Genomic DNA, 26874 nt, shown 5'->3' on the forward strand with positions numbered 1-26874 from the left:
CCGGTCTGTGGAACAAGTCCTACCAGGCCGCTGGTTTGCTGGGCGCCGCCATCTTTTTTTGATGAAAAAGTGCTTCCGGTGAGCTTTTCACCATTCTACCGGAAAAGCACTTTTTTGATGAAAAGTGCAGTTCACCGGAAGCACTTTTTCATCAAAGATGGCGGCGCCCAGCTGATGCCGGTACCGGGCCGCGCCATAAAAAAGGTTGGGGATACCGGGCCGCGGCATAAGAAAGGTTGGGGATCACTGTTGTAAGCAATTGACAAATAAAATAATCAGTAATCAACCCCTGGACTAAACAAACAGCTTGGCATTCCTCATTGCGTGTCTGCTTACACTCTTTCAAACCCTTTTCTCCAATCTCTCTGCTCCATGAGAGGGGAAGGGGAACAAATTAGTTTGCTGAACAAAGCAGTTGGAAATAAGAACTACTTGTATACACACCCAATATCACGACAGTGCAGATCTTGGATGTTCAGAAATGTAACAGTAAGGGACCTTTTCATGCTAATTAGGGCAAGCATATCAGGAGCAGATCCAGTTGATACAATTCTACTGCTGCTTAATTATTTTGAATCATTTAATAACTCTATGATGGAGCTGTATAATTCCAAAAACAACAAGTGGAGTAAGAATTTTTTTTTATTATTATTTCTTTCTCTCCTTCATACAATTGGTTCTCAACTATGTGATACACATAGGATTTTGGGAATGCAGAAGTAATCTAGGAGGCTGTTTTGAAGCAAATCTTATCACTTGTTATAAACATAAGCAAAATGACAGACTTTTAAAATGAAAATAAAGTATCTATGTGTAATGTTGAACACAATATTAAAAGGAAAACCTATTTTAGCCTTGGTAGAAATGATTAAAATAGATGTTAGAAAAGAAAAGCTTTATTAGCTGCAATTTCAATGGCACTGGCTCTTCACGCTGCATGATCTAATGCCCCACAACAGGGCAGCGGGGTGTAGATAAGGAATTAAGAATTTATTATGGGTCCGCTTCTGTGTGTCACTCTGCTTTCCCTTTCTCTAATAAACCGCTAATTTCAAGTCACTTCTAGCTATCATTTTTCTGATATAGCACATGTTCCTCGACTTTCCTGTTTGTAATATATAGCTAATTGGGTGCTAGACTTTGCCCGAAGCTATTACATGTTTTCTTAAATAAATCTCCTTTCTGTTATCATTATTAAAGCAGCTTTGAAAATCATTGCCCAGGTGAGATTCCTCTCTCTCTCAACCACAATGCTTTTGTTTCCAACAATACTCTGGGCAGATGCTGTGATGTCTAAAAATATTTGTATGCATTTTAACAACTGGCCCCTTGAATGGTGCTTGCCAAATGACACTAGACCTAAACAAGTAAGTTTGCATGGATTTATTGAAAGACTGACACACACACAAATAAGCTTAGCTTTCAGCATTCTTCAGTGTCCCAATACACTCTTCCAAACCAGCTCCAAATGCTTTGACATTACATTCTCTTCCAGACTGGGAATTCCATCTCAAAATATTAGTAAGGCAATAGGTTGGGAAAGACTGATCAAATTACCATAGGATTAAGCAGGTCCCAGAAATGGCAGATGACTTAATATGATGTTTTTAAACAATTTGTGTGCTTAACCAGCATGCAAGATGACAGACCTTGGAAGTCTGGGCATTAATATTGGAGATTTATAGTTAAATCTGTCACGGATGGGGAGCTTTTCCCAAGAATGACTTACCTGAAGATTATTTTCCTTGTGGAAAAGTACAGAAAAACTTTATCATACATAATGGATAGTAGGGAAGGAGAAATGTTAATTTATGGTTTCTGACTTTTTCTCTTAGATTTGGGGGAGGGGAGGTTAAGTATTTCTCAGTACTGATTGTTGTTATTTTTATCACTTACTATTAGGTTAAATTTTGTGGAAGCACAGTATCATGTACAGATCCACGAGTCATTTTTTCATAAGGCATGTCTCTATCAAGCAATTTAGGAAGCTGTACCTCTTGAATATCTGCCTGACACATTTTTTTCCTAGAACACAATTGACCTCAAAGATCAATATGAAATACAGCAATTCCCATGTATGTGACCATGAGAGCATAAGAGTTTGAATGAAGACTTTACAGCTTTGGGCGGTATATCAAAATAAGTCTTTGCTATCTCTTTGAAGCATGTAGGAATTGGATTAATGTTATTTGTCTTACCTCAAACCTATTCTTTAAAAGAATAATAAAATAATTTAAGTATAGTGTAGAAAACTGACCAGTCTAACAAATGCCAATTTATTCTCTCAACTCTTCCACAGTATTTTTGGTGGAAGTGTGGACACTTTAATGATTGGGTAGTTGACAGTGGTGGGATTCAAAAATTTTTTTTTACTACCGGTTCTGTGGGTGTGGCTTGGTGGGCATAGCATGGCTTGGTGGGCATGGCTTGGTGGGTGTGGCAGGAGAAGGTTACTGCAAAATACCCATTCCCTCCCCACCCCACTAACCTGCTTTCCAGCTCTGTTCTCCTGTGCAGGCTAACAAAAGAAGACGCAGCCAATCAGCTGGGACTCAGGAGGCAGAGAATAGATGGGGGCGGGGCCAGAGGTGGCATTTGCCGGTTTTCTGAACTACTCCGCTACCGGTTCTCCAGAACTGGTCAGAACCTGCTGAACACCACCTCTGGTAGTTGATATGTCAATCAAAGTATGGCAACTAGAAGACCTTCCCCAAATTCATAGTTCAGGGGGAAGATGGGAAGTGGAAATTAGATTTGGGAAATAAGGATGCAAGGACAGGTGAAGGAAGTTCAGTCCTCTTTTAAGGAGATATGATTAGCAATATATTTAGTAATCAGGATAGGCAAGAATTGGCTAGCTAGTTAAATCAAGTAGAGCTGTAATTAAACCATTTACAATTGTTTAAGGATTAACCAAATGATCCTGCCACCTGCATATCTCCTGTGTTCTATTAGTCATGTTGTCTTAGATTTAATGAAATAAAGGGAAAAACAAAATGTCTTCTGAAACCTTATGATCTTTTCTTTATTGTTGTTCTTACCTTTTTTAACGCAAGGGCATCTGGCACCATTTAGAGGTAGACAGCTTCTAGATTCTATTAAACATATAAATAAAAAATAAACTAATTTCTAAAGTAGGAAAGGAATTGGCGACACATACCTTTAGCATCTCCTGGAATTAATGGGGATTTTGAAGACTTTAAAGACAAGACAAGGATCCACTCACAATAAGGAGGGTACATGATGCCCAACTATTGCTTTGCCTGTATGTATTCGAGCTGTCAAACAATCCAGTGTTGAATGTCTATGGAGATTCTCAGTTATGCAGATCATGGTTGTCACAAAGGTGCATTTTCAAGAGGCAACTGGACTTTCTTGGTTTTTTTCTTTCTTGGACTTTTCAGTTCAGAACTGAAGAAGCTTCTTGGATGAGAAGCAAAATGTCTTCAAGGAAAAACAAAGTCCCGTTGCCTCTTGCATCTTTGGGACAATCCAGTGTTGGAGAAGTATGTAAATTACACAAAGAACCTTAGAGACCAGTCCTTCAACATAAGAAAAATAAATTTATCCCCCAATTAATCAGTGGATTGAAGAAATGATATTACTTGTGAATTATGAATGAGTTGCTTACAGACCTAGATTATGGATGGAGAGTTATAATGAAATATGATTGTACTTTATTCAAACTGCTATTTAAAACACACACAACCACCACCACAACCTCTGTTTCCCTCTATGTAAATATTTGCAGCATTTATTAATTTCAATGTCACACAAAGATCTACAAGTAGAATCCTGAAGGATTGTCCATTCAGGGATTTCTTTCCTGCCTTTGCTATCTTTAAAATTCATGTAAGGAACTGACAAAAAAAAGTGGCTAAAAGACACAAATATTTGCAGCATTGTAAGAGGGAGAAACCATTAACATTCATTGAAGCTAGGCTATCAACTCCATGTGCAGAATTTGCAAGTAATCATTCTCACAGTACCTTACTCTGCATGCATCTTAAAGATTTGAGTAGGTAATTACATTGTGGTTTTTAAAAATCTGATTGAGACAGAATGCATGCATCCTAAAGATCTGAGCAATTATATTTTTAAAACATAATTTAAGAGACAGAATTCTTAAGGCCTTGGTTTCTCCTTTCCTCCTCCTCTTTTGTTTTATTTTGATAGCTTTTTTACTCATATGCTTCCCCCCCCTAAGTTTCACCTGTTGTATCTCAATGATGATAGCTGAGTATCCTTTTATACTGGACCTTCCGTCTCCTTTATCCTCATTAACATAGATTACTTTTTAGTCTTTCCCAATGCTGGCTGTTGATTCCTTTGACACACTCGGTTTAAATGTTGTGCTCCTGGTGAAATGTTTTAAATGATTAGATTTTAAGCAAAGAGAAGAATGTTGGGTCCAAGTATAGGTAGTCCTTGACTTACAATCACAACTGAGCCCAAATTTTCTGTTGCTGAGTTGTTAAAGAGAATTTTACCCCATTTCGTGACTTTTCTTGCCACTGTTGTTAAACAAATTATTGCAGTTGTTACATTAATAATGCAGTTGTTAAATGAATCTGGCCTCCCCACCGATTGTCAGAAGTTTACAAAAACGTGACCTTGGGACACTGTAAACACCTTAAATAGGAGTGAGTTGTCAAAGGTCTGAATTTTGATCACACGGGCATGGGGGTGCTTCAATGATCGTAAAGTGTGAAAAACGGTCGTAAGTCACTTTTTTCAGTGCCGTTGGAACTTCAAATGGTCACTAAATGAACTGTTATAATTTGAGGACTATCTGTAGTGAGTTGGAAAGAATTATTTATCCTGCAGCAACAATATTAGTGCAATTACCCTTTTCGCTAAACCCTAGTCTCAAATTCAGTTTGACTTCAAGCTCTCGTTGCAAATAAATCTTGCATTTTTATCTGGTAATATTTGGTTTATTTGAAAGGGCCATTTCCCCTGCCCTAAGATCAGGGGTGCTGTTTTAGAAAGCTCACTTCTGATTGACACAGGCTTTTGAGATACCCAGAATACTTCCTGTGCGATGCATGAATTTCTAACAGAAGCAAAAAAGAGGAAACATTTGTCCATCCAGAGTTAATAAAAATGCTGGGCAATATGCACATTAATAACAATAAATATGTCAAGCTTTTAGATAAGAAGTTAATTTCACTACTACAGGCACTATTAAGGATGCTATTATCCTGCCACCTGAGGTCATTTCTGCTTTTACAGCCCAGCAGGTTTCAAAAGACAAAAGTGGACCAGAATGGAAGAAAGGACCAATCTTAGGGAACAATCACTTGCTCTCCACCAATTTAGTGAAATACCTATTTCTATCTTTATAGCCAAAAAGAGGCTCACACTCCAATTCACATTTTACAACTGAGAAGACATTTAGCTCACAAAATACCCTAAGACCGTGATGGCGAACCTTTTTGTTGTGGTGTGCCGAAAGTGGGCATGTGCCGGCACCCAGAATGCAATGCGCCCTACCCCCCCTGCGCATGCGCATGTAACACCCCCGCCCCATCCCCTCACCTGCACTGCACATGCACATGCACGCACCTCCCAGCTGATTTTCAGACCATTTGAGGCCATTTTCGCCCTCCTGGAGGCTCGACGGAAGCCTCTGCAGCCTCGGGAGGCTGAAAACTGGCCCGTTTCGGCACCTCCAGTATTTCCAGAAGGCCTGTTTTTTGGCCTCCTGAGGCTGCAGAGGTTTCCCTCGAGCCTCCAGGCAGGCGAAAATGGCCTCAAACGGGCCGAAAACCAGCTGGGAGGCGTGTGCATGCGCAGTGCAGGTATGTTTGGCTGGGGCTCGCGTGCCTGCACAAATGGCTGTGCATGCTTCCTGTGGCACGCATGCCATAGATTCACCATCATGTCCCTAAGAGGATAGGAACCACAAGAGTGTTTCCAGTGATAGAAACAAGGATTTTTTTATGCCTTCTTTTCTAAAGAGAATAAAAAGTTTCCAAAGAATAAACTAGATTTCCTCTCTGATTTTTTTTTTTAAATGTCTCTTACATTGTAAAGGCAAAACTGAGGGGCTGGTCCCAAATTCTGAACATTGCAATCCATTATTGTTCAATGGACTGCTGTGCAGAACATAAGTTGCTGAATTAATGAATTTGAATTTTTAACATGCCCTATTTTGTGCATCTGGGGATTCGTGACTCTTCCGCTTAAGGATGCCTCTGTAGAAAATTTATTTTATTTATTTAATGTATGGCATCTACAGAGGTCATGCAATCACTGATGTACAAATATATAGATATGTGGACAATACAATATAGGAGATAAATATTAATTTAAGACAAAACTGTAATAAAATCACCCTCATATGGAACCACAGAATTGCAACGGTAGAAAATAAAGGGGGTGCACTTTGGATTCTTCTGCCCATATAACCAGGGGTGGGATTCTACCAGTTCGCACCTATTCGCTAGAACTGGTTGTTAACATTCTAAGCAGTTCGGAGAACCGGTTGTTAGAAGAAATTACTGGCCTAATCCTGTAAGGAAGGCAGGAAGGAAACATTCTGGTGTTGCTTACAGAAACTGCCTCTCCGTTAACCCTTATTACATTCTTGGCAGGACTAGACTTCCTGTCTCAGGAACGTCTTTGGAGTTTTTTGCCCCTCCTTTGCTGGTACTTTGCTTGTGTGGAGTGACCATTCAAAGTTACAACGGCATTGAAAGAAGTGACTTATGACCATTTTTCACAGTTACGACTGTTGTAGCATCCCCACAGTCATGAGAGGCCAGACGAGGAGATGGTGCCTTGATGTGAGTGATATTGAGTTGGCCACACCCAGCCAATAACATGACCACCAAGCCATGTCCACCAAGCCACGCCCACCAACTAAGCCACTACCACAGAACCAGTTGTTAACAAATTTGAATCCCACCCCTGCATATAATCCAGAAATATAGAGTTTAACACTGTTGTGAAACCACAAGTAGGGTAGTTGTTCAATTGTGCAATCCACCTGCAGTGCCCATGAGGAATAAGTTTAATGAGCAATTGGTTTGAAAAATACAACAAAATCAAGAGATATAAAGGGGCATGTAGGTAGAAAGAGGGGAAAACTGAAAGAGAAAGCAATCCCACACAATTCAGGAGAAATATCCAGTGGCTGTAATGAGAGACAGGTGTTTCATTCATTCTGTCCTGCATTTTACATCACCTCTTCCAAATAAAATCTAGAGCACTGCACAGACCTACTAATTACATAGCAGCTATCCAAAGAAGGCCTTGGGTTTCAGAATATACAGTGAGATCACTGCAGAAAATTTGAAAGGAAGAAATCTTAACCTCTCATTTAACTTTTGTAAAAAGACAGTTCATTGTGTTTCTCTACTGTCCTCAAAGCAATTTTCATATTTTTACTAAAAAAAAATGTGAAAGTCAGACAGATGTTTGTTTTGAGATACAACCCATACCTGATGACATTGTCTTTGCCAGCAAATCAAACAATTACCTAATGGTTTAACACATTTTTAATGGCTGGCTAATTGGACAATAAAGACACCAACCAGTTCTAACTGAATAATAAAGTAATGCATGAACGCATCTTACATTGGGGGCACCATTTAGAAAAAATAGAAACTAGCACTTCTCTATTCAGTATGTGGCCAAAATATGACATGCTCAAAAGGACATTGTTAAATCAAATTTACATATTTGGGGTGTGGGGGGTGTTACAGATGGTATATTGAATAAATCACAACTGATTGGATTTGCACAACATGCTAAACCATAAACAGTAGTTTAAAAAGGACCACCACTGGGTACACACATCAACCTAAGCCAAAACTGAACAAAAATGCTATTGCATTATAGCTTAATGAGATATTTGAATCTTGCTAGCACTATCCAAAGTGCTAATTTTTCACTTCTTTAGATCTGGCAATCATTCTTAAAACTGATTTCATCATAGGGTTCTGTACACACACACACACACACACACACACACACACACACAAAATCTGAATTTTTACAGAAGCTAAAATCCAAGATCTCAACAACAAATCTTTTAGATCCTAGATGCTACTTGTGCACCATTCATGAACATGTTTTTCATTTGGTTTGTCTTGTTTCATTCCTGCCAGTGTAGGACTGTGATTGTTAATTGATTTAAAAAAAAAACACTTTGAAACAGCTCAACTATTGAATCAGGAGGCAGAGTTTTTAAACAAAAAACAGTAGCATAGTTAGATTTCTTCGGGAAAGCTAATAGAAGTCAAGAATTTGGAGGCAATACCATAAAAGAACATTTTCCTATCTTCCCTTCTTCCTTTCTCACACAGAGGAAATAACACTTTCCTGAATTTGCTTGTGACAGATGTTTGCAATGAATAATGGGCTTTCCCTCAAAAATATTTTTTCTACACAATATAGTAATTTAATTTAGTAAATTAATTGACCAATTAAAATGTATATAATTATCTAAATATTTCTATACCCAAATGACAACCCTCAAGCAGGAAAGCTATCAAGAGTAATGGAGGCTCACTTTAAAAAAATGTTAAGTTTAGGGCTGTAATTTTTTTAACTGTAATCCACTTCACGATTTCTTTTTAAGCGTAGCAATATAGAAATATTCTAAAATTCTTGTTATTTTATGGTGCAGCTCGCTATCTTTATCAAACTACTTGTCAAGTTGCTCATTGTAAAAAAGGAACATATCAATAGTCTCCAAATCGAGCTGGGAGGATAAATATGATAGCTCTTCAAAAGAAAGATATCAAAAATGACATAACATTTAAAAGGGAATACAAATGATACAGACAGGCAACCTCTCCCATCTTTTTGTGTTTTAGTGATCTGAGCTATACAGTACATTCAACAAAATCCTGCAATGGGATTTTTCTGGGCTCCTTTCTTTACTTTTTTTTTCTTAACTTCCTCTTTTGTTAATACAATATTTAACTTTTGATATTATTATGTATCACCTTGGCTTTTTGTTAAAACTTCTAAGACTAATTGGTTCAGAAATTTGATAAGATAAAAATAAAAACAAACAGTATTGAAAATAAAAAGTCTAGCATAAAAAGAGAAACACACAAAAGAATGTATTGCAAAAATTATTGCAAAAATACATTACAAAAGAATAAAAAAACACTACAGCTTGAGAGTGTGTATAAATATATTAATAAACATATTAATAGTGTGTGTATAAAATGTATAAAGTGTGTATAAATTAATAAACAAACATATTAATAAACATAATAAACATAGTTATACAGATGTATAACATCCAGAGGTTTTTGGTGCTCCATCACTGCAGGTTTTTAAGAAGAGATTGGACAGCCATTTGTCTGGAATGGTTTAGGCCTCTGGCTTGAGCAGGGGGGTTGACTAGAAGACCTTCAAGGCCCCTTTCAACTCTGTTATTCTGTTACTCTGTTAGTTTTTCTGCTACCATAGTTATTCTGATATTCGGACCAGAGAAGGACAGTGTGGTTGAAGTAATCTATTAGGAAGCACAGTGGTGCAGATATAACAAATGAAGATCAAATATGAATAGAGTTATCTTCAGTTGAAGAAACTGAACTGTATCCGAGATATTCTGAGACTTAGGAAGTTGCATATCAGTGGAGTGAATACTTGCCTGTGACCACAAATGAATGAAGACTTTGGGTATTTTTCCATATTCCTATCTTTCACTTATAACATCAGAGACATGACACCTACATTTTTTTCCAGATTTTCTCAGCCACTCAATGAAGTAAAATCAAGACTGTCTCACTAGCTATTCAGAGAAGGTATATTTCTCCTCTAAAATTTAGACCCTTTCCTTAACGCTATCCACCCGTTTTTTTTAATTATCAGAAAACCTGACAAGCAACAGAGTTGATGAACTCATTTCTGACTCTCACTCCCTTGTGTGTCTCTGTTTCAAATCAATGCAGCCACTCAAGTTACTTCCAAGGAAGATTAATATCTTTTATATTATTTGGCTGCTTTTCACAATTTCAGAATAAGGGAGAAGTTATTATTTGAATGCAAGTACAACTAAGAGTAACTTAAAGGACAAAATGAAGAAAGCTACTTGGGATAGAAGAGGTAAAATCTTTTGCCATGGCATGGAAGTGCAAATGGGGAAATGTTCTCCATGTGGCTAACCAAGTAAAAGAGAAGTTTTCTCTAAGTTCATTCCCGTGACTACCCGGACATAATTGTATAATTTTCTTAGCAAAAATATGGAACAGGTTAGGCTTTTCTTTCTTTTGTGTACTTTCTTTTGTGTACTTTCTTTTGTGTACTGGCATGGCTAGTCTTTGAGGGGCTGCCACAGAGAGGAAGGGGTCAAGCTATTTTCCAAGGCACCTGAAGGCCAGACAAGGAATAATGGATGGAAACTGAACAAGGAGAGATTCAACCTAGAAATAAGGAGAAATTTTCAGACTGTGAGAACAATCAACCAATGGAACAGAAGTTGCCCTTGGAAATTGTGGGAGCTCCATCACTCGAGACTTTCAAGAAGAGACTGGACTGCCATTTGTCGGAAATGGTGTAGGATCTCCTGCTTGGGTAGGGGTTGGACTAGATGACCTACAAGGTCTCTGTATCTACTTTTGTACTTCCATTCTAGCCTATAGCCTTGGCAATTCTTGATGATCTTCTATCCAAGTTTTAAGTAGTGCTGACCCTGTTTACTGCCTAGGCACTGATAAGATCAGCCAGGTCTGAAGCTTTATAAAAGTAAACTACTAGACAACTCATGACTCCTTGGGTCATTCTTTCAGAGATATTTCCTTACCAGATCCTCAGTGCCTTCAACGGTGGCAGAGCTTCTAATGTATTTAAAAAGTTCTTAACAATTCAGGGAGACATTCAGAGAAGTTATCTGCCTTGACTGCAGCCCCATCTTGAACTCAGACAAATGTCAAGTAGTTGACCACAGGAAATGTTTTATGATATTTTGTATTATGTCATGAAATACTTTTTGATGCTTATGTCATTAAATATTTTGTAAAATGTGCCAGATTTCAATTCTGTGAGAGTTATAGTCCCAGATTTGGGACACAATCTGTACATTAGACCATTTAAGGTAACTTGTTCAAAAATTGTTGCCCTAAGGTTATGGAAAGGAGAATTTTAGCAATATGTTGATTACATACATCTATATAAAGCTGTCTAAAAATAGAAAAGCAAGAATAGAGTCCCAGACATTCAGATCTTAATGTTTTCCTTCATGCTATCAGAGGTTTCACTCTCAATACATGCAACTAAGGTCTACTAGTAGTATTTCTATATTAGAAAAGACATATCTGAGATTGAAATAGTATAATAGCCCTACAAAGCAACTCAACACGGTGATATTTAAGTTCCTGGTGGGAGGAAAAAGTTATGTGGTCCAGTGTTGTTACCTGAGTACAAGACAGAATTAAAATGTGAAAGGGAGAAAGTTTTATCTTCAGGAAATGAGAAGGTAATTACAAGCAGTTGTTTCACTGTTGATGTGTTATACAAACAATAGCAGAGAATATAGAGCAATGTTTCTCTACTTGGCAACTTTAAGATATATGGACTTCAACTTCCAGAATTCCTCAGCTAATATATTGGCTAGAACAGGGGTCCTTAAACTTGGCAACTTTAAGACTTGTGGACTTCAACTCCCAGAATTCCTCAGCCAGCATAGCTGAAGCCCATAAGTCTTAAAGTTGCCAAGTTTGCAGACCTCTGGGCTAAAGGATTCTGGGAGTTGAAGTCTATGTATCTTAAAGTTGCCAAGGTTGAGAAACGCTAATATAGACACTGGATACAAGAAAAGATGCTTAACCTTCACATAAAAAAGGAATGAAAAAAAAAAACCTGAGCCTGGTTTCCCACCATTTCAATCTTGTCCATTCTGCATGGACAGATACATTCAGTTAATGGGACATTGAATAATGCCAATTACTCAGAACTATCTGTCATGTCTGCCCTGGGCCCTTCCCTGGAGGAGGAAGTGTCAGGAAATTATAATGAGGCTCTGGAGGTGCCTGCTGTGACTCAGAGCATAGGGCAGGGAGTGGACGCTGAAGCAGAACCAGTTCCTGTGACATTTTTCAGGCTATGCAGCTACCATCTATTATTCATAGCTACTGAGCATCAATGATGCCAAGAGAAGGAACAGAAGAATGAGCTGCAGGGGAGAGTCAGGTTGCAGAGTCAGATTCCTTGGGAAAGCCAGCTTCCTTACGAGTCAGAATAAGGACAAGGACCAGCTGGGCCATAGGACTTTATGGGTAGGATCAGAGGCAGATATGCAGCAGCGATGGCCGAGTGGTTAAGGCGTTGGACTTGAAATCCAATGGGGTCTCCCCGCGCAGGTTCGAACCCTGCTCGCTGCGGTATGCGGGCTTCTTTTGTCTCTTCCCCAAACCCCAAAAACTTTAACCTTAGACTGTCTACCATTGACCTCACCCCTTTCCTAAGAGGTCTGTAGGGGCGTGCATAAAGCGCACCAACGTGCCTACTGTCCCTGTCCTATTGTTTCTCTATTCTTTTATTTTTCTTATATGTACCCATCTCATGTATTCACAACTATGTATACACTTATACTTATTATCTTGTAAACAATTGACAAATCAAATAAATAAATAAATAAATAAATAAATAAATATCTATAGGGAGCAATGTTCTTTCAGCTCATCCCACAACCTTATTTTGAAGCCTGAGATTATGGACTGTTTACCTGCATGGTTCAAGCTCCACCTGGATCACAAGCATTCCTGGAGCGTGGCCCTTTTTCAATTAAGTACTTAATTGGTTTTGGAGTCTATGGATTGATTTGAATGGTCTACTTCAGGGGTGTCAAACTGTTGGCCTGTGGGCCAAATGCATCACCCGCTGGCCACGGCCACGCCCAATTCAGCAAAGAGGGGAAAGTCATGATACAACAACGTGACGACGCGAGTTTGACACTCCTGGTCTAGTTGTAGCTTCTTGATAGGAGTTGTTCAGTGGCTTTTATCAACTAGTTCGGTGGTGGCTAACCTTTCTCAGCTCCCATGCCAATAATTGCGCTCATGCTCGCTTGCGCACACTTGCATACCAACACCCAGAAGGCAATGCGTGCTGCCCCCCACACTCCCTGTGCATGCACATACAACCCCCCTCACACGCTGCACATCTTTGCACATGCATGCACGATTCCCCCTCATGCACCATGCATCTTTCAAAATGCATGTACGATTCCCTCACGGACCATGCATCTGCGCATGCACGTGTGATTTCCCCCTTGTGTGCCATGCATCTTTGCACATGCGTGCATGATTCCCCCTCGCATGCTGCACATCCCTGTGCATGCGTGCGAGACTCCCGCGCACCCTCCTTCGCCCCCTGTGCATGCACGCCAGATACCTGGCTGTTGGGCGGTGAGGCATGCGCGCATGCGCAGTGAGGCTCTTCCAGGTGACCTCTCGCGTGCTGTGGGAAATGGCTCTGCATGCCACTTCCGGCACGTGTGGCATAGGTTTGCCAACACGGGACTAGTTGATTCCCCTTGGCCTCCCCATTTTTTTTTTTTTTTTTTTTTTTTTTTTTTTTTGTTTTTTTGTTTTGGGTTTTGGGTTTTTTTTTTTTGTTTTTGGTGTTATGGGTAATGGGGAGAAAAAAAAGGAGAAGGGAAGAAGGGGGGGGGGGGGGGGGGTTTGGTGTGTTGTTTTTTTTTTTTTCCCCCCTTCCCTTTTTTTGGGGGGGGGGGGGTGGTTATTGATACTTTTTTGTTTAAGTTTTTGGGTTTGCCATCCCTTACCTCTGATAGACAGAATATCTTCTCATTAGATAGTGTAGAAATGCATTTGTTTTTCCTAGAGGACTTAAAGATTAAAAGTAAAAGCATTCAAATTACTTTGCAATTTGGTATTCCATTTGTATTAGCTACAATGTATATGACTTTGAGTTTTAATCTGTTTTATTGTTTCCTGAGCCTGGATGAGTTCTCACTCTTTGATTTAGTACAAATTTAGGAGTTTGAGACTGCGTAGCAAATGTAGAGCTACCTTACATGGGCTAAATATATACAGACATAAGTAGAGAAATACAGAGAACTCTAAATATTCCATGTCTCCAGTTGTTGTCCGTGTTTAGATGCAGATACATAATTTTACAGATTTGGTGGTCTTACTCATGGCTCCTCAGGAGTTATACTTTCTCAAATGTTCTAGTCATAAGTGAGGAGTTACTGTTTGTTATAGTAACAAATGACCTAGTAATGAAGATGCCTTTGTCTAATGCATCACCCATAAAACCTAAGAGAGCTGAACATTGAACATGTAAGCTCCCTTCCACAGAAATATTTTTTAAAAATATGAAAACAGCTAAACATAGGTTAGGTGGGGACAGAAAATAATTCAAATATTATGTGTATTCATTTTAAAAGATCAAGAAATGTAGACATGTTGCCAAGTGGACATCCTCCTTCTTTACATGCATTGGATGACATGCATGTTAAAAAGAAGAGGGACATCAATCAGTTATGCTCTCATCATGACTTTTTTATTCTCTCCCTGGACATCCCTGTTTGATATATTACTATTTGTCTTTTTGGAAACAAGCTTCTACAAACTCCTGAATTTATTTTCTGATGTTGGATCAGGAGAACTTGGCCAGTGGCTGTAATGTGTTGGCTCTTTTTTCTATCCGTTGTAAAACTAGCAGTGTATGACACATGGAGGAAAAATGCTTGGCTTATTCATACCAGAATATATAAATTTAAAGTGATGGAATAGCTCTTGTTGTACAAAAGGGCAAGAAGAACTGAACCTCTATAAATTGTTGTTTCCCAGGATTCAAAGTCTTGGGCCCGTCCTTTGTTTGGAGTGCTAAATTCTGCTTTACAAAAAAAAAAAAAATTACAATCTGGTGCATTTTGGAATAATGGCATGGAATTTTCTTAGAAGTCAGCACTGAACATTAATTTATGACTATTTTTCAAACTCCACTGAAGTAAGAATGTAATAGCTTTTGCTTGATTTACTTTCTATAACCTGCCACTCACAACCAGGGGCCGACAAGACGGCAGACAGACAATATTCCAGTCACAAGGCTGAATTCCTTAGGACGGTGAAAGAGACTATTCGGGGAGAAGAGAATTTCCCCCTCCCTTTTATAATGAAAAAGCATCAATAAAACATCTGTTTAAAAAAACCACACAGGCAAAAGAAATCTGTCTTAATCAAAGAAGAGGGGGAAAAACAGTGTAATGGTTTTCAGTGGAATAATATGGTATGCTAATCCAGTGTTTCTTAAAAGTGTAGTCCTAGGACCCTGGAAGTTCCCTCTCAGTGTTCCTCAAAATCAGATTTATTTACCAGTTTATGAAGAAAAATTATACACTATTAAAATCCCATCAAACTAATGAGAGAAGCAGCAGCGAATATGGCAATTCTAATTTTTACTGTGGCAAATATCAATAAGCCATACAAACAAAGCTCCTTAGGGGGCCCTTCCTATCTTTTCATATGGGTAGTCCTCAACGTGACCAGAATTGAGCCCAAAATTTCTGTTGCCAAGCGAGATAGTTGTTAAGTGAGTTGTGCTCCATTTTGTGATCTTTCTTGCCACAACTCCTAAGCAAAACACTGCAGTTGTTAAGTTAGCAACACGGTTGTTAAGCAAATCTGGCTTCCTCACTGACTTTGTTTGTAGAAAAAGGTAGAAAAAGGCAATCACTTGACCCCAGGATACCGCAACTCTCATAAATATGAGTTGGTTGCCAAACATCTGAATTTTGATCACATGACCATGGGGAATTGGGGATGCTACAATGGCCATGTGAAAAACGGTCATAAGTTGCTATTTTCAGTGCCGTTATAACTTCGAATGATCACTAAGCTGTTGTAAGTTGAGGACTACCTGCAGTGGGAAAGATTCCTGGGAGATTTAACAAACACTGTCGTAAGAAACCAATTGCTCAAGCAGCACTGCAATTTAAAATGCTAGCAAAAATAACATAGAGGCTTAGAGGTCTTCTTACAATGCTTAAACGACCTTCTCCCTTTGGGGTGGTTTTCTCTGTGGCTGCCCCCCAGCCCTTTGGAACAGCCCATTCCCCTAAGATCAGGAGGTCCCTATCTCCTTAGCCTTTTGGAAGGCTGCGAAGACCCGGCTCTTCACCTGGACTAGGATGAGAGTAAAAGCCAGTACATATAGAATTGATGCTATCTGGGTGGGAATGCAAGGTTTTATTTTGCACAATGTGGGCCTGCTCTCTTACCTTTATGTTTTAATTGACAGTTGTTCTGAGCTACCCAGAATTGATTAATGGTCCTAGAGATCTCATAAAGATATAAATACGTTTTATATTAAATGAATTAATTAAATGAACCTTTGCTAGACCAATACTTGAATACAGCTCGGCTGTCTGGAATCCGCACTGTATATCGGACATTAATACAATTGACCGTGTCCAGAAGTATTTCACAAGAAGAGTACTACACTCCTCTGTTCGCAACAGAATACCCTATTCCACCTGGCTTGAGATTATGCATTTGGACAACCTAGAATTACGCTGCCTATGGTTTGACTTAAGCATAGTTTATAAAATAATCTGCTTTAATGTACAACCAATCAATGACTTTTTCACCTTCAGCTGCAACAACACAAGAGAACACAATAGATATAAACTTTAATCTACACCACCCCAAACTTGATTGCAGAAAGTACGACTTCAGCAACAGAGTACCTGGAACACACTACCAGACTTTGTTGTCACATCCCCAAACTCACACTCCTTTTCCCTCAAACTAATCACTATTGACCTCACCCGCTTCCTAAGAGGTCTGTAAGGGGCGTACATAAGCACACAATCATGCCTACCATCCCTGACCTATTGTCCCCCATTATTCATACCCATGTCCTGTATTTATACTTATGTTTATTATCTTGTAAGCTATTGACAAATAAATAATTTTAAAAAAGAATTAAATGAATGGTTGTAAGTCAAACACTAAATGTAGTCTGTTTCTTCTATGGAAGACAAATTTTGCTTCCTGATATGTAATAAGATTGATACTTTCAAGTTCCCTCAGTACACCTTGCTAATCCTTACAGAGAATAAAAACACAATTTCTCTTTGTTGTTAAAATGTATTTAAACGTGACCTACTTCATGAAGAGTGGGAAGAGCTTTCTACTTACTGTTCTCACCATTCTTCATGAAGCACTATTTTGTACAGGTTATAATCTGGTCCCATATTGTATTTCTATAGCTTTTATGCACATGAGATCACAAATCAAATACATTTTTGTAACCTTACATTTCATGAAAACTGTGAAAATGAAGGAATCAGCTACAGATCAACTTTTTCTACTATTTTATACCTTTTTCAATTCTAATGCCTTTTATTATTTTTCTATTCCTAATGCCTTTTTCAGATGTATGATTATGAGTCAATTTCTTATCTCTGAAGTGGCATATCATCCTTCTGATATGTTCCCAAGAATTTACTTTGTTTAGTCAAAATTAAGTTGTATGGAAATAAGAGAGAGGGAGGGAGAGAGAAAGAGAGAGAGAGAGAGAGGGAGAGAGAGAAAGAAAGAAAGAAAGAAAGAAAGAAAGAAAGAAAGAAAGAAAGAAAGAAAGAAAGAAAGAAAGAAAGAAAGAAAGAAAGAAAGAAAGAAAGATCTCCTAATAGTGCAAGTCATAAACTGTTTCTGTCCTGGATTTTTCTTTTTTTTTTATTTGCAACTTTAACCTCTGAATTGAACTGATTCTCTGGAGCGAATTAGAATTTCATGCTATGAAAATCTGCATACATTCAATTAATTATTTCTGCTGAATTCTGTGAAATATTTTAAAATATTGCAATTGTTTCTAGAAGTTGTTTAACTTAGGTGATGGAACTTTTCACCATATTTATCTAAAGGGTCTGATAGTATTAAGTTCCTAAAGTAAGATGACCCTCTGTGTGTGTGTCTGTGTGTGTGTGTATGTGTGTTTAAGTGGGAGGCAATGAACTAATAATCTTTAACCCAGAGCTACCTTGCAAGAGACACATTTTTAGCGGAGATCTTTAACTATTCTTATCTCTAACATAGGTGAAACTTCTCAACAATTGATGTCAAAGTTAATAGGGCTTTTTTCCCCATTCCTCCAGAAATCCTTTAGTAGCAGAAATATTTCCATTGAATTTATGATGCTCAAAACAGAATGTGTATAACAAGACATATAGAGCTTAAAAGAAGGTCACACTTATTCAAGTGTTCCTTGCCTTTATTGATACTTGTCAGTACAAACAAATACATTTAAGGAATTTGACTATCAAAATGTCTTAACAAAGGTTACCTCTGCTTTTTTATGGGGTTAATAATAATATAATGGTTAAAACACATTGTACAGATCAAATTATTTTGACAGCGCACCTTGCTGGAATAAAATTTTATTAATTAATAAACAATATGATTTTAACCCCTCAAATAAAATTTAAATTAATTTTTAAAGGGGTGTGGGCGTGTATATTTATGTATAATTGGATTTCAGCCCCTGAAAGCTAATGTTTCATTGAGTTATTTCAATTTTTTAAAAATGTATTATATAAAGAGCAGACAAGTACTAATTTGCAATTTTTAAACAAATGTTTGCTCATTTTTATGGTTAATAAATTTAGCAGATGAATTCTTCGGAAACTATAAAATTGAGAGACTATTTATACATATGAGTTTCTTTTTTACTTTCATACATATAAATCTACTTAATTAAATTCCATAGATGCAGAACATTCTTTCACCAAAGTTCTACTGGTATTTAAAAAAAATGATAAAGGAGTCTGGTACTATCTTCTGTAGCTAACAAATTTTATTGAAAGACATAAGCATTCATGAGCTTTTTAAATAAAATTAATAAATCCAGACTCTTCCTCATTTTTAGTACTGTAGTCTAATAATTGCTCTTCTCCAATGATGTCAAAACATAATTTTTTAAAGAATACAATGTTAGCAAAGTTATTTAGCCTATATTTAAAACTTAACAATGAACTTGTTGCTACCTACCTAGTTTTATTATGCTATTTAAAACTACCCTCTGTGTGTGTCTTTTGTTAATACTTGTGCTTCTATATTTTATAGTGAATTCCTTTATCAGGCTCCTAAGTGTGATAAATCCTAAATCCTACATATATAGTGGAGAGAAACTTTTCTGATTGGGACAATTCTTTAATTGTTTGTTGTAAGATATTTAATGATCATTTGCAACATGCATTCAAAATATGCCATCAGCCCCCTTGTTACATACACCTTCTCTATGCTTGCACTATGTTCATTCTATCAACTTTTAAGCAAACAAAGTATTATCATAATTGGTGACAAATGAAATGTGCTATATGGTTGTTTTAAACAGCGATGCTGTACTTTGCCCCAAAGGCAGGACATAAATATTGCAATAAATAAATAAATTCTAAGAGCAATACAGACACATTAAAATGTTCACAGCCTCAGCAGACTTGCAATCTAAGTAACATTACTTATGTAATAAAGATGAAAGGAAATTTGCTATACATCATAAATATAGGAAAGCTACAAACTGAAAGCACAAACTTGCATACACTTGTGTATACTTAAAGGTAAACAGGAAAATGTTAGGTACCCTCCATATATATTTATCTGCAAGCAGAGTTTCTAGCCACAAAACAGTTAATAAATCATGGGCTTAAATATGCCATGAAACTAGTGTTTTAAAACAATGTAATTGCCAACAGTAATTTAATTCTTAAAACTCTTGAGCTCATTCTGAAAAAAAGTACTTTAAAAACTTGCAGGCTCTTAGGGAAGAATTGAAACTGTGAAAATTAAGCTTTGATTTACATCTTAGATTAATAATCTGAACAGAACTCTGGGCCAATTCTGCCTCTCTAGCAACACGTACGGTTTCACATCAGGGGTGGGATTCTACCAATTTGCACCTATTTGCTAGAACCGGTTGTTAGCATTCTAAGCAGTTCGGAGAACCGGTTGTTAGAAGCAATTACTGGGCTAATCCTGTAAGGAAGACAGGAAGGAAACATTCTGGTGTTGCTTACAGAAACTGCCTCTCCGTTAACCCTTATTACATTCTTGGCAGGACTAGACTTCCTGTCTCAGGAACGCCTCTGGAGTTTTTTGCCCCTCCTTTGCTGGTACTTTGCTTGTGTGGAGTGACCATTTAAAATTATAATGGCACTGAAAAAAGTGACTTATGACCATTTTTCACACTTATGACTGTTGCAGCATCCCCACAGTCATGAGAGGCCAGGCGAGGAGATGCATGCCTCAATGCGAGTGATATTGAGTTGGCCACGCCCAGCCAATAACATGACCACTAAGCCATGTCTACCCAGTCACATGACCACCAAGCCACGCCCACAGAACCGGTTGTTAAAAAATTTGAATCCCACCTCTGTTTCACATCCACAATGAATATTCCACACACGTTGTCAACGTGGGATCTCCATGAATTATTATAGGGATTTCGTTTCTATACAGAGGAGGGCATCAGGCTGTTGTTAATTTGGTTATTCCCAGTTTGCAACATGTCAAACTGTACTTCATTCAGATGGAATTTTATGCAGCCACACGAGGTGGACACAATATTTGTTTATGGCTAAATTATACCTCTAGAACCCTGCGTCCTAGCCTCAGAGGACCTGATGGAATCAAGTATGGACCAATTTTGAAGCCAGTGTTCACAACACTCCTTATTTCCAACATTTTTTTTTTCTTGCTGGTTTTCTAACTGGGAGCAAAATAAATTCTGGAGACAACTGCAATGCAATTGAGAGGGCACCTTGGCTCCCCATTGCCATACATGCAATGAGATGGTTATATGTTAATGGATAGTTTTCAGTTTTGACTTATAGCCTTTTCATTATTTTCTATCATTCAAGGTCCCCTTAATTAAATGTTGCAATGGGACCTCTTGGTGGTACTCTGGAACAGCCTTCCATCTGAGATCTAAGGTATCCCTACACATAGGGATACAGCACCTGCAGGCCAGACAAGGAACAATGGATAGAAAATGAACAAAGAGAGATTCAACCTGGAAATAAGGAGAAACTTTCTGACAGTGAGAACAATCAACCAATGGAACAGAAGTTGCCTTCAGAAGTTGTGGGAGCTTCAGCACTTGAGATCTTCAAGAAGAGATTGGACTGCCATTTGTCAAAAATGGTATAGGATCTCCTGCTTGGATGGTGGGGGTTGGACTAGATCAGCGGTTGCCAACGGTGGGCCGCGGCCCAAAAGTGGGCCATGAGAAAATTTTGGTGGGCCACAGAGAAATCTCACCCCCAAAACACCCTCCCAAAGCAATTAATCCAGACTGCGCAGAAACACAAGGCTGCATCGCCCACATGGCCCGCGGGAACTCTCCCCACCCACTCACTCCTTACCCGGCAAACTTGCCTGCTAAACTGTTATTTTTCCTTTTTCCGACCATCATCTGTTCTGCTGTGCCAGGAGATTTAGATTAGCTAGGAAGCAGGAAATGGTTGGATTTCTTGCTTTCTAGCGAGTCTTTAGGTTTTTGGCTCAGCACAGCCAAACCTCCCTTAGGACTGAAGGTTTGCTTGCAAGCAAATTCAGTGCAGACTCACGGCAAGCAAATTTGAGAGACTGAGCTAGCCGATGGCAGATAGATAGATCACTAAATGATTCTGTGAGCAACTCAATCTGCCTGTTTTGCCTGATTTTGAGTAAAAGTTGCTCTTTTTATAAAAAATTCAATATTTACATGCATGGTGTGTTGTGAGGTAATTTTATGAGTTTGCTTGCAAGCAAATTTTATGTGACAGACTGAGCTAGCCGATGGCAGATAGATAGATCTCTGAATGAATCTGTGATTCTGTGAGCAACTCAATCTGCCTGCCTGCTTTGCCTGATTTTGGGTAAAAGTTGCTCTTTTTTATAAAAAAAATCAATATTTATATAAATATTTATAATATTTACATACAAGCCATGCCCAGCCAGTCACATGACCACCAAGCCACACCCACAAATTAGGCCACGCCCACAGAACCAGTTAGTGGTCCCTGGGATCTAAAAGTATGAGTTTGGTGGTCCCTGAGGTCCAAAAAGTTGGTGACCCCTGGACTAGATGACCTACAAGGTCCCTTCCAGCTCTGATTATCTGTTATCTGTTATTTTGTCATATATATTCCCGGAGGGCTGTTATCTGGCTCTTCCCCCAACAATGGACTAGGATGGTGGTTGAATTATGATTGGTCTGGCACCTGCGAGAAAAGTACTTTTGTTTTTAACTATGTTTTTAATTATTATTGTGAGCTGCCCACAGTCATTACATGATATATAGGCCAAGTCCTATATATAAACAAATCAGTAAAATAATGGGACTCAGGTAACAGACTATTGAAAGTTTCATTTAAGAAAAAGTAAAGAGAAGTTTACAATTTGTCATTTATTTGCTTAGTTATTTGGCTTCTATGTTGCTCAACTATCATTTATTTATTTGGTTTCTTACTATGGCTTCTATGCCACTTCAATTCCCAAAGACCCTGAGTGACTTATATTCACCAATAACATAGAATTAAAACATAATGCTCTTCAAAATATATCACCAAGCATCTACTACATGTATCCCCCCCCCCCACTAAAAAAAAGAGCAGGCCTGGGTTTTTTTCCGTCTCCAATTTGGGTAGCACCAAGTATGTAGTAAATCTAACCTGCATTTTTATTCCTCTAAAAACTCTATTAAGCCACTATAGGAGATTAAAATAGTGTCTGAATTTCAGAACCCTCAGACTCTTCAGATCAATCACATAAAAAGACATTGGCAGATGCATGAAATATGGTTGTACTAAACTATTATTTAAAAGTAAATAACAAATTATTACATAAATGCTTACAGTGAAACAGATGCAAACCAAAACTTACATTATCCGAGATCTGAATATAAGAGTTTTTTAAAATTGAGAACCTTCAATTACATTTTTATTTTGTTTAAAAAGACAAGAAAAGAAGTCTTCAGGCAAACTTCTATAGGAAGATAGCTCCCTAGCAGAAGTTAATCGAGAAATTTCCTGGAATACTACCGTAGAGCTGGAATAAATGATAAGCAGAGCTTCAGGATATAAACAGTATTAAAGACAGTATTAAATAGATTATCTCATATATTACAGACCAGGAGGATTCATTAATTTTTACTGCTTTCATGAAGAGAAAAGCTGGTGCTATATTAAAAGTATTCAAATATATAGATTTGACATTAGATGAATATTCACATTGCAACTTGTAGAGTTGTAATTGCAGGAATATTCCAATCTCGGATGGCAAACCTCAGATAAAGAATGTTTCCAAGCAAATACAACTCAGGCAAACAAAGTCACTCATCTAAAGGAGGATTAGAGAGAGGAAGTAAACATATATTAGACTTTAACTAGAGATAATTAATTGTGTTGGTTGCTATGATAAACAGTAATGAAAGTTAAGCAGAAACCAAAGTTAACCAGTGATTGAGGAAAACTAAAAATGTGTATAAATGCAAGACTAGACTCCAATAAAGATCATCATGATTCAGTTGATCATGATCAAGCAACTCAACTGCCTCGTCATTACAACAGCAACTTCTGCTTCTAACGTGCCATGGTTTTTTCAAAGGCAACTGGACTTTCTTGAATTTCTTTGAAACCCTCCCTCAACAGAGGGGGAAGGGAACAATACCATTTATCTCCTGTTTACAATAAGCCCTTTCAGCGCTCCCAAGACAATTCCACACCAATTAACTAAACCCCCCCCCAAGTGGTTTCAATGACCCTCAGAGTGTTAATGACTGGCTGACTGCAAAAGTATACATCCTTTCTATTTCCCACCCATTAGTTAGTACTGGATTAAAAAAAAATGAACCGTCTTCAAGGAAAATCAAGAAGGTCTCGTTGCCATTTTAAAGCAACTTTGAGACTAGTTTTTAACAACCCAAAATCAAAGTGAAATCATTATGAATTTTAGGGGGAAAAAAGCAACAGGAAACAGGGAAATTTTCAACAGAAAAGGGCATGGGGCAGGGGTGTCAAACTCACATCGTCCCAGCGGCGTCATGTGATGTATCGGGACTCCCCCCCCCTTTGCTAAACTGGGTGTGGGCGTGGCATGGAGGAAAAGATTAAGAAGCCTGAAGTTTGGCTGCTTTGAGAAAATCATAATTAATATTAATTCAGTTTACCAGGTTCTGACAACTGCCAAGCTGCAGTGATAAAAAGATGATAATGAAACCTTCTGAATCTGTAAACTCTCTAGATTTCACTGAGACCAAGACCATTTTGCAAACAGGAGCCTTGGGGAAGACTAGGTTTCTTTTGATAATAATAAACCTTGATTTATCTCGATGCCAGCATGCTTCATCAAGCTGTAGGCCCCATTAATATCTCAAAGGAGAACTGTATGGAAATTTATCATTTTAAAAAAGTCTCACGTACTCTAGGAAATCTGCAGGCAAAGCAATCAAAGTTATATTGTTAGGACTCCTACACATTCATCTGGCTGCACGTTATTTCACAAGAGGGACAGGCAACTTGGTGGTCCAGCAAATGTTTTCAGATTTCAGTTCTCATAACTGCAGCATCCACAACGTCAAGGGATTGTAGGTCTTATATCACTTCAACAGTAGATTGCCAGGACTTTAAAAATGCATCAGGATGGGGACCTCCACTGAGAAGGAGAGGAGTGCAAAGATGGGAAAAACATATTGTCAGAGAAACATCTTTAATTTAAAGAATAAGCCACAAAATTCCCCCATGAAATTTTGAAAACGAGTGGCAATAGTGGTTTTTTTAAAAAACAAATTCTTAAATACTTTAGTAAATATTGCATACACCTTGATCTTCTCTGTCTCTGTCTGTCTGTCTATCTATCTATCTATCTATCTATCTATCTATCTATCATCTATCTATCGATCGATCTATCTATCTATCTATCTATCTATCTATCTATCTATCTATCATCTATCTATCTATCTATCTATCTATCAATCTATCAATCATCTATCTATCTATCTATCTATCATCTATCTATCCATCTATCTATCTATCTATCTATCTATCATCTATCTATCTATCTATCTATCTATCTATCTATCTATCTATCTATCTATCTATCTATCTCTTCACTCTGAATTAATGAATGTCTTGGTAATCTTTTTACTTTCCATTGTTTCTCAAAAAAATTTCTTAAGCAAGCTTCATTTATTTAAAACAAAAAAATACATATTTTCAGGCTCCCAGAAAACGATACTTTTTAAAACTTTTTCAGAAACTAAGTGTTATTAATGCAGGTTGGGCAGTTCAAGGCAGTGCTAGGGCAAATAGCAAGAATTACTTTGTTGTTACTGCAGATAAACGTTATTAACTCACTGTTATGCTTTCCAGCCCCAAGAAATTTTGGGAAGACATTATGTAAAGGGGTTGTGACTGCCACACAGAAGGATGACTCCCTGAAAATTAAAAGCATCAGATTGCATAGGGCAGGGGCATCAAACTCAAGGCCCATGGGCCAAATTCGGCCCACGGGTGCTTCGATCTGCCCCATGGGGCCATCCTGGAAACAGTGAAGGACCAGCCCGCGATGCCTCTGCCAGCAAAAACAGAGCACAGCCCAAGCTCCGTTTTCAGCTGTGATGGCCTCCTGCAAACCCCTGCTGAAAACAGAGCAGCCGAAAACAGAGATCGGGAGCTTGTTTTTGCTGGCAGAACTCTCGGGCTGCCACAGACACCCCTGCCATGAGTGATGTCGACCTGGCCACGCCCACCTCAAGTCAAACACATTCCTCGGCCCTCAATGAAAGAGTTTGACATCCCTGGCATAGGGAAAAAGAAGCTGGCAAAAAAAAAAAAAGATTGTGGTCAAATATGGACCAGATCCTACCAAGGAATGCAGAGAAACCCCACCACTCCTATCCCCGCCCTCACCAAATCCAAGGCACTTGTATGGCATTGCCCACTCGTTGGGCAACACCTTGAAATGCTTGCACAGGTGGTCTTCAACTTACGCCCACAACTGAGCCCCAAATTGCCATTGTTAAGCAAGATAGCTGTTGAGTTGTGCTCTGTTTTATGACCTTTCTTGCCACCATTGTTAAGTGAATCACTGCAGTAACTAAATTAGTAACACAGTTAAGTGAATCTGGCTTCTCTGTTGACTTTGCTTGTCAGAAGGTCAAAACAATGAGATCACATGACCCCGGGATACCACAACTGTCACAAACACATGCCAGTTGCCAAGTGTCTGAATTTTGATCATGTGACTATGGCAGTGGTGGGATTCAAATTTTTTTACTACCGGTTCTATGGGCGTGAGCATGGCAGGGGAAGGATACTGTAAAATCTCCATTCCCTCCCCACTCCTGGGGGATGGTTACTGCAAAAATCCCATTCCCTCCCCACCCCACTGACCTGCTTTCCAGCTCTGTTCTCCTGTGCAGGGCAACAAAAGAAGACCCAGCCAATCAGCTGGTACTCAGGAGGCAGAGAATAGATGGGGGCAGGGCCAGTCAGAGGTAGTGTTTTCCGGTTCTCCAAACTACTCAAAATTTATGCTACCGGTTCTCCAGAACTGGTCAGAACCAGCTGTATACCACCTCTGGACCATGGGGATGCTACAATGGTCGTAAATGCAAAAATGGCCCTATCACCTTTTTCAGTGTAAATACGGTCCGTTTTCAGTTATAAATATGAATGATCACTAAATGAATGGTTGTAAATTGAGGACTACCTGTAATTGCACCATTCTAAGGCCTTATGTCTCTAGAGATTTTCAGTCACCAAGATCACGGTTCTCCCAAAGATGCTTTTTCAAAAGGCAACTGGACTTTATTTTTCCTTGAAGATATTTCGCTTCTTGTCCAAGAAGCGTCTTCAGTTGAGACTGAATGCTGGGGAACGGAAGGATTCTTCCT

At 38.4% G+C, this 26874-nt stretch overlaps 1 protein-coding gene and 1 non-coding gene across 2 annotated transcripts in view; one reads left to right on the top strand and one right to left on the bottom strand.

Moving 5' to 3' along the window:
- The window catches only part of CDH23 (cadherin related 23), a 564480-nt gene that overhangs the window by 482986 nt on the left and 54620 nt on the right, over window positions 1-26874 (bottom strand). The gene's annotated exons all lie outside the window — the stretch shown is intronic.
- TRNAS-UGA (transfer RNA serine (anticodon UGA)) lies at window positions 12266-12347 on the top strand. Its single transcript has one exon. It is a non-coding gene; the product is annotated as a tRNA-Ser (tRNA).

Source organism: Notechis scutatus, chromosome 4, assembly GCF_049901735.1.
Source record: "Notechis scutatus isolate UNSWTSFEM ecotype Mainland chromosome 4, rNotScu1.2, whole genome shotgun sequence".
In the NCBI taxonomy this organism is placed as follows: domain Eukaryota; kingdom Metazoa; phylum Chordata; class Lepidosauria; order Squamata; family Elapidae; genus Notechis; species Notechis scutatus.